The sequence below is a fragment of the Gossypium hirsutum genome, chromosome D09 (genome assembly GCF_007990345.1).
Source record: "Gossypium hirsutum isolate 1008001.06 chromosome D09, Gossypium_hirsutum_v2.1, whole genome shotgun sequence".
Taxonomy (NCBI): Eukaryota; Viridiplantae; Streptophyta; class Magnoliopsida; order Malvales; family Malvaceae; genus Gossypium; species Gossypium hirsutum.
In genome coordinates this window covers 51961243-51975236 of record NC_053445.1, presented here as the reverse complement: position 1 = coordinate 51975236, position 13994 = coordinate 51961243, and the positions used below count along the sequence as shown (strand labels likewise).

The 13994-nt window shown below is 29.3% G+C and overlaps 1 long non-coding RNA gene across 1 annotated transcript; it reads left to right on the top strand.

The window, feature by feature from the left end:
• Window positions 1–11077: 11077 nt before the first annotated feature.
• On the top strand, window positions 11078–13148 carry LOC121221033 (uncharacterized). Its single transcript, XR_005918321.1, has 3 exons — window positions 11078–11128; window positions 11775–11849; window positions 12940–13148. It is a non-coding gene; the product is annotated as an uncharacterized lncRNA (long non-coding RNA).
• The last annotated feature ends 846 nt before the right edge of the window (window positions 13149–13994 follow it).

Genomic DNA, 13994 nt, shown 5'->3' with positions numbered 1-13994 from the left:
TATTCCGGCGTTTGGTTCACTGTAATAGGTATTACGCGCGTAATACAATCCCGACCTAATCCCCAAATTCCCTGCTTTTCTAATCCCTTCTCAAATCGCGTATTACACATTACGTCCGGCTTCCCTTCCCAACTCTCTGTTTTACCCTCCCTCCCCTACCCGACCCTCTCCTCTTCTGTCCTCATAATTTCTCCTCGTCTGCCTTTATCGATTTTCTCTGTCGATCGTTTTTTCCCTTTCATTTGTTGCAGCACGTTTGAAAGCCACTGCTTCATTAGGTTCTCTCGATCTTGGCGTGAGGTATGGATGAACTTTTCATTTTAGTTTTCTGTCTTTGCCTTGGATTGTGGGTGCTTTGCATGCTGATTTGCTTGTCTTTTCTGAAGCATGATTAGAGAGGGTTAAATCATCATCATCTTCATTGCATGAGAAGCATAGGTTGTTTATTTCTGATAGTTGAATCAATTGTTTATTTTAAAAAAAAATTAATTGAATAATCATGATAAAGTTGGAGATATTATAAGCAGTAATATGTATATATTGGGCTGATAATAGGATGTGAGTTATGAAATCTGTCTATCGAAATAATTTCTGTTTAAAAGAAAATCCGACACCCCCACCCTTAAGAAATTGTGCAGTGCGGTGCTTCTCTACTGTTAAATACAATAAAATGCATTTCTCCATCTTTTTCCTTCTCAATAAACCCCAGCTCTAAGGAAAACTTTGGTCTTACCTATCTGCCATGCAAGTTGTGTTAAACAAAGAGTAGTAAACAAATTACAAACCCACTGATAAATGAACACTGATTGTTGTGTATGAATGATCAGCAGGCAAAATCTTTAATCATGAAGCATAAAAAATATGTTCTAACAACATACTGGCAAAGGTTGTCCAATGCAGGACTTTCATTTGATTTTACGATAAAGCTGAGAGTAGATGATGTTCTAATATCTGATCTATGATTTGAATGTTGTTTTCATTCTTTCATGCTATTCGAGCAAGTATTGTTCTCAATTTGACGGCTTACTATCTTTAAATGCTTCTGATAGTATCATCAACTGATTAATCAAATTTCGCAAGATAACAACTGTATTTTCTGATTTTCTTACCTGAAAACTTCAGTAGACCTTTCTCTCTAGGCTTGGATATTTTGTTGTTTGGGTTAAGGGTGTAAACCATGATGGATGATATGACCTGTATATTTTCCTGTGTTATGGTGGAGATTATGTTTCTCAGACTAATGCCAGATATGCATTTTTGTTAAACTATCTCTTGGGAAAAAATGATTTGTGTGGTCCAATGCAGATAGAAGGGAATAATGCGAATGCCAATGATGCAATCATGCTCGACAAGGATGGTTATGTATCTGAAACAAATGCCATAAACATTGTAAGACTAGGATTTCCCCTAATAGCTTAGATCTATATATGAATTAGGGGTTTGGGGAACATTAAGACTGAGTATTGTTCTTGGATTTGTTCATACATTTTGTCTCACAATTGCATTTTATATTTGTTGTGTCTGTCATCTGGTAATTTTCGTTCCATTTACATTAAGGATTATTTCAGGATAGGATCGGTGGAAACTCCAAATTATTCTGGTTGCCTATTCGTCCTGAGAAGGTGCACATCTAATAGCCTCAAGCTAATTTTTATGTTACGGTTTTCAGTTTTGAGAACTTATTAGTTCTAGATTCTTTACAGTTTGATTTTTTTTACTCAGGCTCAGGGTACTGGCTGCAGGAGTACATGGCTGTGATTTACGTTTACAGTTTGCTTAGGTTTAGAGTACATGTCTGCGGGCCTACCTATGGTGACATACATGCAATATATTAATTTCTGATTCGAGCTATTGTTTTCCATTTTAAATTTTTAAAATATATTCATTTGCTCACTCCTCAGCTCAATCTGCTGGCCGAAAATGGCTTGTTTAGTAATATGGACACAAAGGATTTCTCAAATTTAGAAGAATGCGATGCAGTCCTGAATGGAAGAGCCCGAGTCGGAAACTAAAAATAAGCACAAGGAGAAAGACTAGCAATTTCGGGCAAGAAATTTCGATATCTCCAAAGCCGCAATCCGACATGATATGCGTTTTCTAGTTATAGGATTGCATTAGAAGATACAGAGACATAAAACAATATTTATTGTTTTGTTTTGGTTCTTCACCTTTTCGATCTAGTCATTAGAAAAGCTTATTTAGATTGTCAACAAATAATATACTTAATACACTAAACCAATCCTATTCTTTATTTTTTTGTTTAACTTAGGTTACTTAATTAACTATTTATATGTAATAATTAAATTATATTAATAATTATTATTTTAAATTATACAAATTCATAAAATAATTTTTAGTTATATTATTTTAAATTTTATTAATATATATTTTATTAAAATATATTATATTATTATTTCAATTTTCTTTTATAGTATCATATATTATGATTGAGTAAATTCATATAAGACTATTAATTATTAGAATTTATTAAATTATATATTTTAATTATAATATATTTAATAATTATTATTTTAATTTATATTTTTACAGTATCATATATTATGATTTGAGTAATTCATATAAGAATATTTATTATTAAGAACTTTATTAAATTATATATTTTAATTAAAATATATTTAATAATAATATATTTAATATGATTAAATTATTTATTATTGATATTAATAATCTTAATTAAAATTAAATAAATAATTTACCAAACAAATTTCTGCTAATTATTAAGATTTTATTAAATTATATATTTTAATTAAATATATTAAATAATAATTATGTTTAAATATGATTAAATTATTTATTTTTGATAATAAATAATCTTATTAAATTTAAATAACAATAACAATAATCATTTACCAAAACAAATTTATGCTAAGGTATTCTGGTCATTTTAGTTTTCTCCATTATGCTATTAACCTCTATTACATTCAACCAAACACAGTTTTACTATTACGCCTTTATTCCATTACATTCACCAAACAGTTGATTTGCTATTACACATCTATTCCTTACACCTATAATCCAATACACCTCTAATCCAATACACCTCTAATCCAATACAGCGAACCAAACGTGCCCTTGATATTTTGAAATTTTATCACGTAATCACTTAAAATTTAAAATTATAAAGTTAAAAAAACTTAGTAATGACGTAGTATAATATCAAAGTATCACGTCATCAATCGTATCGAAATTATGTTTAAGGATAAAATCGAGAAAACTACTAAATTTCGAGAATAATATGGATAAAAAATTAGGGACAAAACTGAAAAAATTATAAGTTTAAAGACTAAATATTACTTTATATTATTAAATATAAAATTACTCTTAATTATACCATATTTCACATAAATATTTAATTTTTTTAAAATAGTACTTAAACTATCAAATGTTTATTTTTATTTTACCTTAAAACAATATATCAACCAATAAAAACATGTCATACAACATGTTTTATTGAATGTCTTATACTTTTTAAGTAAAATTGGACTAAATTGATATCTGCCAGTTTTTTAAAAAGTATACCAAAATGTAAAAATAGTACAATTTAAGGGTTAATTTTGAAATAAGACTTACTTTTAATCTCATCAGAATCACCTTAGTAAAAGGTAATTCTTAGCGGGAAATTGGTGTGGGCGAGGTTGGCTGGCTGTCATGTCCCTCTTTTGATTCCATATTCCTGACCAAAAGGCTTGGAAGTATGTTTTTTCTTTTTCTTTTTAAATAAAAAAGCATTTCTTTACTTCGAAAAGAAAAGCTTTATTTTATATGTAATTATTTGAATTTTAGAATCAATCGTATTATTAATAATTTAGTTTAAAACTTTTTAAATAGATAAAATTACTATAAATTCTAATTATTTTTCCTTTCTTTGTGTTCTCTTTTGACACCCTGTTTTTCTTTGACCTACTAACTTTAAAATTTAAGATATTTATTTACATGTACACCAATTAAGTGACCAAATATAGGGTATAGTCGATTTATTCATATAGGGTAAACTATACACATGGTCACTTTGTTTACCTTAAGTTACATTTCAGTTCACTTTGTTTGAAATGTTACATTTTAGTCACTGAGCTATATATTGTCTTAATGGTGTAATGGTAAGCTGACGTGACACGTTTAAATTATCTTTCAAATAAAATTTTAGGTTAACATATACAATTGGTCCCATAATTTTTCGTTTTGATCAATTTAATTTTTTTTATGTTCTTTTAACTTCTTTCTTTTTTTTTCTTTTTTTTTTCCATTCTCTTCTACTTCTCCTCTGTTTTCTACTTCTTTATTTATTTAACATACCAAGAGTTGAATTGGTAGTGAAAAAAGAATGGTATGGTTTTTGGGTTTTGGTTATAGGCAAATGATGATAGTCGACTTCCTACTTCTTTTTTCATTGCCCAAATTCGACTTCCTAATATGTTAAGAAATGGGAAAGGTATGAAAACAAGGAGAAACAAAGAGATGAAAAAAAAGAGGAAAGTTTAAAAACATAAAAGAAAAAATTAAATTATTAAACGAAAAAAATATGGGATCAATTGTATAATTTAACCTAAAATTTTGTTTGAAATGATGATTTTACGTGCCACATCAGCTTACCGTTACACATAACGACGATTATCTCGGATAATGTTACAAATGATAGTAAATGACTAAACGTACATTTCAACTAAGTGACTAAGCGAACCTAGGTAAATAAAATGCCAGGTATAGTTTACCCTATCATATATTTACACCTACTCCAAAAAGTACACCTATTACAGTACATATTAATTAAAGAAGACAATTGTGACATTAGATGTGAGAGTGAGAGAAGGAGAAGGGTGATTGGCGGCTCCAATTCCAAAGACTAAATTCATTTCTCTTTATCATAAATATAGCCAGCACTGTCAACTCTTCCTTCTCGGAATTTCGTGAAGTAAACAATGGTATGAAAATTTTGAAAAGAAAAACATACTTACGTTTTATAATTAAATTTTAAAAAATTAAAAACCATCATTAAAATATTTAAAAGTGTTTATTTAAGGAATTAAATTATTAAACTCGTTGTTGTAATGTCGATTACCAACCGAAAATTTTCAATTTTCATTTCTTCTACAGTTTAATTTTTTAATGAAATATTTTAAACGTTATAAATTTACGAATCAAAATTTAAATATTTTTTAATATTTAACAATGATAGTTAAATTGACTTGATTTAAGATTGTTATCCACTGGTAGATTTCGATCATCGAATCGTCGTTGAGACATCATTTAACCAAACTTTTAAAAATATATCCAGTGATTTAAATAAAAATTTTCGAATTTTAAATAGTTCAGTAATTTAAATAAAATTTTTATAATTCAAAATTTATTAGGTAACTTTTTAAAGTTAGGTGAATAAAATATAAATTTATTAATAAATGTAATTTTTAATTAAAACAAATATACCCATAATTAATGCCAACACATAAATGGGAAAGGGCAAAATTAGATTTAATAATCAAATAAATTATGTTGTATTAATTATTTTGGTATCCGAAATTATGATATAATAAAAATTAAATGTTTTAAATTGTGAATTGATAGGAGATTTGATGGGATTGAAGAGTTGAGATGAATGACAAGGTGGAGGGATACTAGTGATTAGGGTTTTGTGACAGATTGGGATGTTTGTTCAGTTGCTGTCCTAATTCATTACTTCTCCAATCAATCATCCCAAAAGTTTCTTTAAAATAATTTAATATTAAGAAAAAAAAGTTAACATATCTAAATTTTGCTCAATTTAATATTTTTTCAATTAAGTACTTAAATTTAAGTTTAATTTTCAATTCATTCTTAAATCTAATTATATTTTTGTGACGATAATATATTAATTATGTGCTCTAATAAAAATATAGATATTTAATTGGGATAAAAAATTTAAATGATGATTAATTTTAAATTAAAAATAAAATACTATATTAAATATCAAAAAATTAAACTCAGTATATTGTCCTTAAAAAATACAAATGGGCACAAATATAGTCTGATTGAGAGACACAGCCATAATACAATAGACTAGCCAATGGGCCGAATTGAGACAGGGCCCAATTCAAATTTTCTCTTTTTATGTTTAGACCAAAATTAAACCCATCTTGTCCGACGGTCCATTTTTATACCGTAATATATATTATAATAATATTTTTCTAATTCTTGTTTGAATTCAGTTCAGACCTGACTTATCCAAAGCCCAATTTGTGGAACCATCTAAACCATGAATAGGTCGATTACCCTATAATATACAAAGATTTTACCTTTTAAATCAAGAAATCCCAGTGTAACTTAATTGATTTATACAGTCGACCTTAAAAATGATATTAAAAAAAATATGCTTGGATCCTTAGCTATAAATTACAAAAAATAAAGAAAAACAATGAAATGTCATAAATGCCATAATAAGAAATAATATAACCCTATGTGGAAATCCATCTACAAATTTCCTATAACATAAAGGCAAAATACTAACTATAAAAGATTCCTTCTTCCTAAATGGCTAGTTTATTGAATTATATGAAATTTACATACAATATTGCATCGTCTTCATGCTCGAATGCGCTATCCATGGAACACGAAACTCCGAGCATCGGCTTTATATATATACAAATCAAACTACCATAACCAGCAACATACCAACATTATCACCCATTGACAATTCTCTAGCAGCTTCGACCCAGCTGAGAGAAGAAATAGAAAGATGTTATTTTCTTTCATGATATGAGTACTTTAAGAAAATGAAAGCCGGAGTAATATCGGGTTTTATTTTTCGGTTGACAATGTCATAGCATGCTGTTTTTCCTTTAGTCAAACCAAAGAAGGACACAGATTTATGTGCTCGGTTTTTACCTCTATTCGCATTGTTTGGGACGATGATGGTGGTTGCGGAAGTAGATTTATTCGACGTGGTGATCCAAGGTTTTGCACAATCCAGTCCAATCGCACCTTAAAGTTCACAAAGTTCAAACTCATTTAGCATATACTACTTAACCACCATTATCGATGCTACACTAAAACTGGAGCCTATGTGTTCTACATTCTGTAGCACGGGAAGACAGGACATAAAGAAAATAACCTCTGAACATTTGCAGTATACGTAACGTGATGTCTTGTTGCTGATCCACCACGCATTAGTCCACGCAGACTGTTAACCATGACAGTGCATACATTAAGAAGAAAAGAACATAAATGACCAAATCCAAGCTTAAATAGTACAAACTTACTATCAAAAATAGATCGATTTGCTTTGGCTTCCTTTTCTGCACAGGGAGGAGCAGCTGCACAAGAAGCATCAAGCGTACCTGAAATCCACAAATTAATCGATCACAACCCCGTACCAACATCCAACTGTCAATAGTTCAATCAAACCAATCATTAAGAGCTCTAATTGAACTATCCCAAGCTAATTTTCAACACGGCCACTAGAACATGGGCGCTCAATGCCTTGCTAACAACCAAGGTCTCATGGCTTCTAAAACAAAACTACTGCTACCAAAAGCTAAAACAACACACAATTGCTTCAATGGAGCGATAATCATGGCATTAGCATAGACCCAATCACCAAACCCTCGTATTTCAAATATCAATCCTTGCATAACATCATCAAATAATGCCAAGCCAGAGAGGATTATGATATATATACATAGAAAGCATAACCAATACATAAATACTTGTAGGAACTAAAACAGGTAACAATTAAAGGTGACGATTAGGCTTAAAAAGTAAAGAGAAAAGCAAGCAGGGGTTATTTACAATTGGGAAAATGCAAGGGAGAAACTTGGGATGATCATCATGATCAGCAGCTGTTTGTTTCCAACCAATATCGCATTCACAAGTATAAGGGAGTGTTCCATTTGATGAAGGCTTGCATTTCCTTTTCCACAATGCACTTCTTTGCATACATCATCTGCAACAAAAAGGGAAGAACAAAAAAACCCAATACATGATTAAACCTCACTAAAAAATCTTAATTAAGAAAAACCCAAGTTATAAAAGACCCAAGGATCTCAGAAACCAATCAGAAAAGAAAAAAGGATTAAATTTGAAAAAAGGGAAGTAAGTGACGAACCAAAGATAGGTGGGAAAAGGGGTGATAAAAGTCGGATTTAGCAATGCTAAGATGAAGAACAAGGAAGATTGCAATGAAGGGAAGGGAATTGAGAGAAGCCATGAGGGAATGTTGGAGGACTAAGGGTGGTTTTTGTATAAGTGTTGTGTTTTTATTTTTGAGGAACCTGGAAGGGTCGAAGAGTTTGAAAAAACAAGGCGGCGAAGGGGGCCTTGTCAATAAATGGACGGTGAATTTGACTGGTGGGAGCATTAACGTGGAGTGGACTTCGGCTTATAAGTCGTTGATAGTTGGAAGTTAAGGCTGAGTTTAATTACTGGTATTGTTTTTTGTTTTTTTAAGTCGTATGTGTTGATTTTTATGTGTTTGTTTTTTTAATTACTGGTGGGTAGGTACGTATTCCGTGTTAGTCGAGTTGAATTAATACAGTTAAAATTAAGGATGTAAATCACGTGTCAATATTTAATTATTGTTGATATGAGTTATTTGTGAAAAGTGAAGAATCGATTTTAGGAAGGAAGGGAGGATGGTAAAGAGGAGTACCAATTCACCTGTGACAAACAAAAATCGATGTTAAGAGGGAAGGACAATGAAAAGAGTGTCAGTCACCTATGACAAGTGGAGAGCCAATGTTACGAGGAGAAGAAAAATGCTCTAGTGTTGTTGTGTATTGCTAAGGAAAGGGGCCAATCCCTAGTTCCTCATGCACCCAGGATTATATATGGGGTCATCTCTTGTCCTATAGTGCCACATAACTCACAGTATAATGCTCTATATGTTGTGAAGGTTAACCAAGTGACAAGGCCGTTGCAGATCAGTTGTCTCTATGGAATATAATGTGCGGTCCTACTTTGATATTCCGTCCTTGGGTAGTAAGAGACATTATGCTTGATGGTCTCAGTGATGGTTTGTAGTGAACTGCCTATAGATTAACTCAAACAAATTGTGAAGAGTTGCTGTAGACAATCCTAATGGGGTTGTATGCAGACTGTTCCACGCAGAGGGTCATTTGTGAAATGTTCAACAGCTTGCCGATGTTGTGTTGTGGTGGGGTATAATAGTAATTATCAAGCTAAGTTTAAGCTCAAACAGACCGCGTACTAATTGAGTTAGATTTGAACTTAGTATACTTGACTTAAATATTCATGGATCTTATTGAGCTTTCATTTTTAAATTATGTTACTCAATACCCTTAATATAATATTATTAACCTTAAGTTTAATTATCAAGTCGAATTTGAAATTGAGCTTGAATACATACAAGTTTAATTGAACTCAACTTCAGGCTTAAATATACATAAGTTGATATACAAGCTTAATCGAACTTGAGGTCGAGTACTTAAAAATAAATATTCAATTGAACTCAAACTGAATCTCATACTTCAAATTTTAAATTAAACTCAAACTTATTAGTATTCAACTCCACTCAATTAAATCCCTATTCAAAACACATCAAAATTTTGATAGGGATGAAGCATTACTTTAGAACAATATGGAATATGGCCGACACCAATACCATATTGACATCTATCGTTGTAATTATTGATAATATTGTTATTCGTATTAAATTTAAGAGGTGAAAGGTCTTAGCTAAAATAGTGTTAAGTTGTATAAACTTTTTCACGGATAGATGTAGGTTTAGGGATTCAAAACAATAAGTTCGAGAAAAAACAAATAAAATTATTTCTTGTAGTTGGATTTTAACGATTAAGGTAGTTAGTATCGTACAGGTGGATATATATAAATTTTCTATTGATACAAGTATGTATTGATAATGATTTATTTTAGTGTATCATTTTGTAATTATCACTATTTTTTTAAATCATTTGATATATGTATATAAATTTATTTACAAATAACAATAATGAGATTAAATAAATCTCAAATTTAAAATATTTATCAATTATATAAAACATTTTTTAATAAGCTTCACAAATATAAATCATTAAACAAACTCAAAATAAACAAAAAAAAATCATAAATTAAACAATAAGATCATTTCATTCTATGCATATAATAATCCATAATACAACAAATCCACAATAAATAATAAATAAATTTGTTATACCCCTACCCTGATTTGGACACGTGGTATTATGAGAAGCAACCTATAAAAACTTACACACAGCCCTTTGATTTACACTGTATCATGACCAGCCACTCGCTAAATAATAAACCCTCCATTAGGCCACTCACTTTTTAATGAGTATGTACTTATTTCCCAATAGGGAACCACTAAGGCCTATAACCTTAGATTACCCCCAACAAAGAGAATGTCAAAGCAGTAATGTGTAACAACTTCTCTATTTGTCATATCTCAAAGTTGTTGGCGATGTTGTAACAGCCCAATTTTAGTAGTGTCAGAATAGTGATTTGAGATCACTAAAATTGATGAAAAAGTTAGAAAATTTATTAATTAATAATTATAAGTTAAGTGTGATTTAGAAATATTTTTGAATCAGTGAATTTGTAATTTAAAAGAAATTATTAGGTAAATTGGGTCGAAAACGAGGTATCGAGACCTCGATATTATAAACTGAGCCGTAAATATTTATAAAATATTTACGGAGTGTCAATAGGATAATATTAAAGTTTCGTTAAGAAATTTTAACGCTTTGATAGTTAATTATGAAAAAGGACTAAATTGAAGTAAGGATAAAAGTTTAATTATAGATTAAAGAAAAGTTAAAGGACCAAATAGGAAATTATGCCTTTTTATAAAGTTGAGCGGCATAACAAAAGAAAAATCTAAGATATTTTTAATTTAAAATATATATTATATTATTCATGCGTAAGTAATAATTATGTTTTTATATTATATTATTATTAATATATTATATTATATTATATATTATATTATTATATTATTATATATATGACAAAGAAAGAAAGAAAAGAAACAGAGAGCAAAACAAAACAGAGAAGGAGAAAGAAAGAAACAGAGAGCAAACGAAACAGAGAAGGAAGGAAGGAAAGAAAGAAAGAAAAGAAAAGAAAAAGGGAAATTTGGGGTTTTAAGGTTCAAAGTAATTTGGTAAGTCAATTTAATCCCTTTTCTCTTAATTTTGATATTTTTTTTGAAATCCTAGAACAAAATACTACTTGATTTAAGTTGAAATTTTGGAAGTTAGTAGATTATTAAGCATGGTTCATGTTGAATAAATTGTTAATTTAGGGATGTATTTGATAGAAATTTTGATTGGAATTGAATAAAGGATTGAATTGTAAACTAAACTATAAGTTTTGAATTTAGGGATTAATTTGAAATAAATTCGGAATTATGAAAACATGATAAAAATTAAATAGTTAAATATGAGTTTAGCAAGAAATTGGGTAGAATAAGGGTATGAATTGAGAAAGAAAAATATATAGGTTTAGTTAGGGGTTAAATTGATTTAATTTCAAGTTAGAAGTTAGTAAAGAATGTAATTGTAAAATAAAATATAAGTTTTGAATTGATAGGGATTAAATTGAAAGAATCCCGAAATTAGGGATTTATGGTGAAATTGAGGAATTAAATTGACTTTATAGTAAGAATTAAGAGAGAATATAGAGTTAGATTGGGAAAATAAAATTATTATTGATAATGGATTAAATTAGAATTTGGGCAAAGTTTAGGTATAAAAGGAAATATTTAATGAAATTGTGTATTAATGATTTTTAATTGTTTAATTATGTAGCTAATGTCGTGTACGAGTCATTGTCCGAGAAAGGAAAGGAGAAAGTGGACAAGGAGTGACTCGAGAGAAATTACGGTTAGTATTACTATAATTCGAATTTAATTATTAATCGTTGAAATTTAAATTCATATGCATGATAAGTAAATTAAGGTGAGTATCATGAAAGAATTGAATGAATATATATACATATTGGTATTGAATTTATTAATAATAATTGTTGAATTTTAAATAATATGTTTAGTAAAAAATAATAATAATAAGATGAATATTGATATTGAATTGTACATGAATTCGAGTGGAAAATGAATTAAAATATATATATATATATATGAATGGAATAAAAGTGAATTAAATTGTGAATAAGTGTGATATATGTGAATTGCGGAATAAGTAGTAAATTGTAATGACGAAGAAATGATAAATCCTTTTTGAAATAATTCTATAAAGTATTTAAATAAATGAGATTCAGATTTAATGCCCAAGTAGATGGAATTTGGAACTACCAGGATATTAGTGGCATGCCATTAAGGAACTTATTAAGGAACTTTAGCGCGCTCTCTGATTATTAGCACGTTGGTGCTCTCTGATTATTAGCACGTTGGTGCTCTTTGATATTTAGCACGTCAGTGCTCTCTGTTTAGCACATTTGTGCTCTCTGTATTTGTTCCGTATATTTGGGGTGTTCTGTAAAATCTACTTTGGGCTAAGAGTATAAGTTGTGGACAAAAGTGAAATTGTGAATTGATGTGAGAATTTGAAAATCGAGATAAGATATTTAAAGATATGAACCCAAAGTTCATGATATGATAAAGAGTAAATTTTGTTATATGATATTAGTGAGTACAAATTGCAATAAAATTTATATTGAATATAAATGAAATGAAATGAATTGTATATGAATTGAAATGAACTATTGGAATGAGATGTAAAGAAAAATCCCATGGAATTGAGATAGTGAAATAAGGTATGAATACAATTAAATACAAGATTTGAATTATAGCTTATTGTTATTAATTATCAAGTTGATTTAATGCATGAGATAATTAATGAATAATTGTAGACATAAATAAAATGTATATAATTTATCGATTAATGTTATTAATTCGAATTATGGTAATACCACTGAGTATTTCCATACTCAGCGTACGGTTGTTTCCGTGCGCAGGTTAGGTCAAAGTCGGATTGTTGAATCAGCATCCAAAGCCGATTCTGAGCTAATTGTGGTGGTGAACATTTCTTTTAGTTATGGCATGTATAGGAATTTAGTAATTTTGTATATTTGTAAATATGATTTTAGTATAGAATGATGTGTAAGTATTTGATAATGAATGGTTGTTTAAATGGTCAAGGATGAAGTTAATTATTGTTATAAAAGTCTAAATGATAAATTAGGTATGAAAATCATAAAATGGTAAAATTTGCAAAGAAACAAAATTCAGGCAGCAATAGTGACGTAACTTTGAAAAATCACCTAGGATAGTATAAAATGAATTAGAGGGTGAATGATATATGAAATGAAAGATTATTGAGTCTATTTTTATAGAAAAATAACGGTGTAGCAAAAAGAAATTTATATTTTAAGATATGTGAATTTTAGTGAGAAATGGTCAGATCTATTTCTGGAGTCTCCTGTTCCGAGTTTAGAAAATCACTAAAAATGGTATAAAAATATTTATGAGTTGTAGTTTATATGTGTAGAATCCTCATTGAGTCTATTTTATGTAGAAATAAGTGGTAATATCATATGAAAATCCTATAATGAGAAAATTTATTTTTAGTACCAAGGGGTCAGGACAGTCGAGTGAAGAAACAGGGGAGAATTTAACTAATAAACTGTACTAATTGGTCAAACCAAGAATTCTGAAAATTTTATGGTAGAAAGATATATGAGTAGTTTCAGGAAAAATTTACGAAATTAAATTTGAAGTTCCGTAGCTCGAGTTATAATCAATTTAGTAACTGCTGCGCGATTGGACAGATTACTGTAAACAGTAAAATTAATTTTTAAAACGAATTTTTATGCCCCGAATTAGTAAGATAAGCTAAGTAATGCCTCGTACTCAATTCCGGCAACGGTCTCGGGTAATGGGTGTTACAGATGTTGCACTACTAGACAAGGGAATTTTCGCCTATGTATATCAAACCACATGATGATAAGGAGATATTCTCTCCCCCTTCATCGACCTTAAACATTCAACCCAACACACAATTTCCCTTACC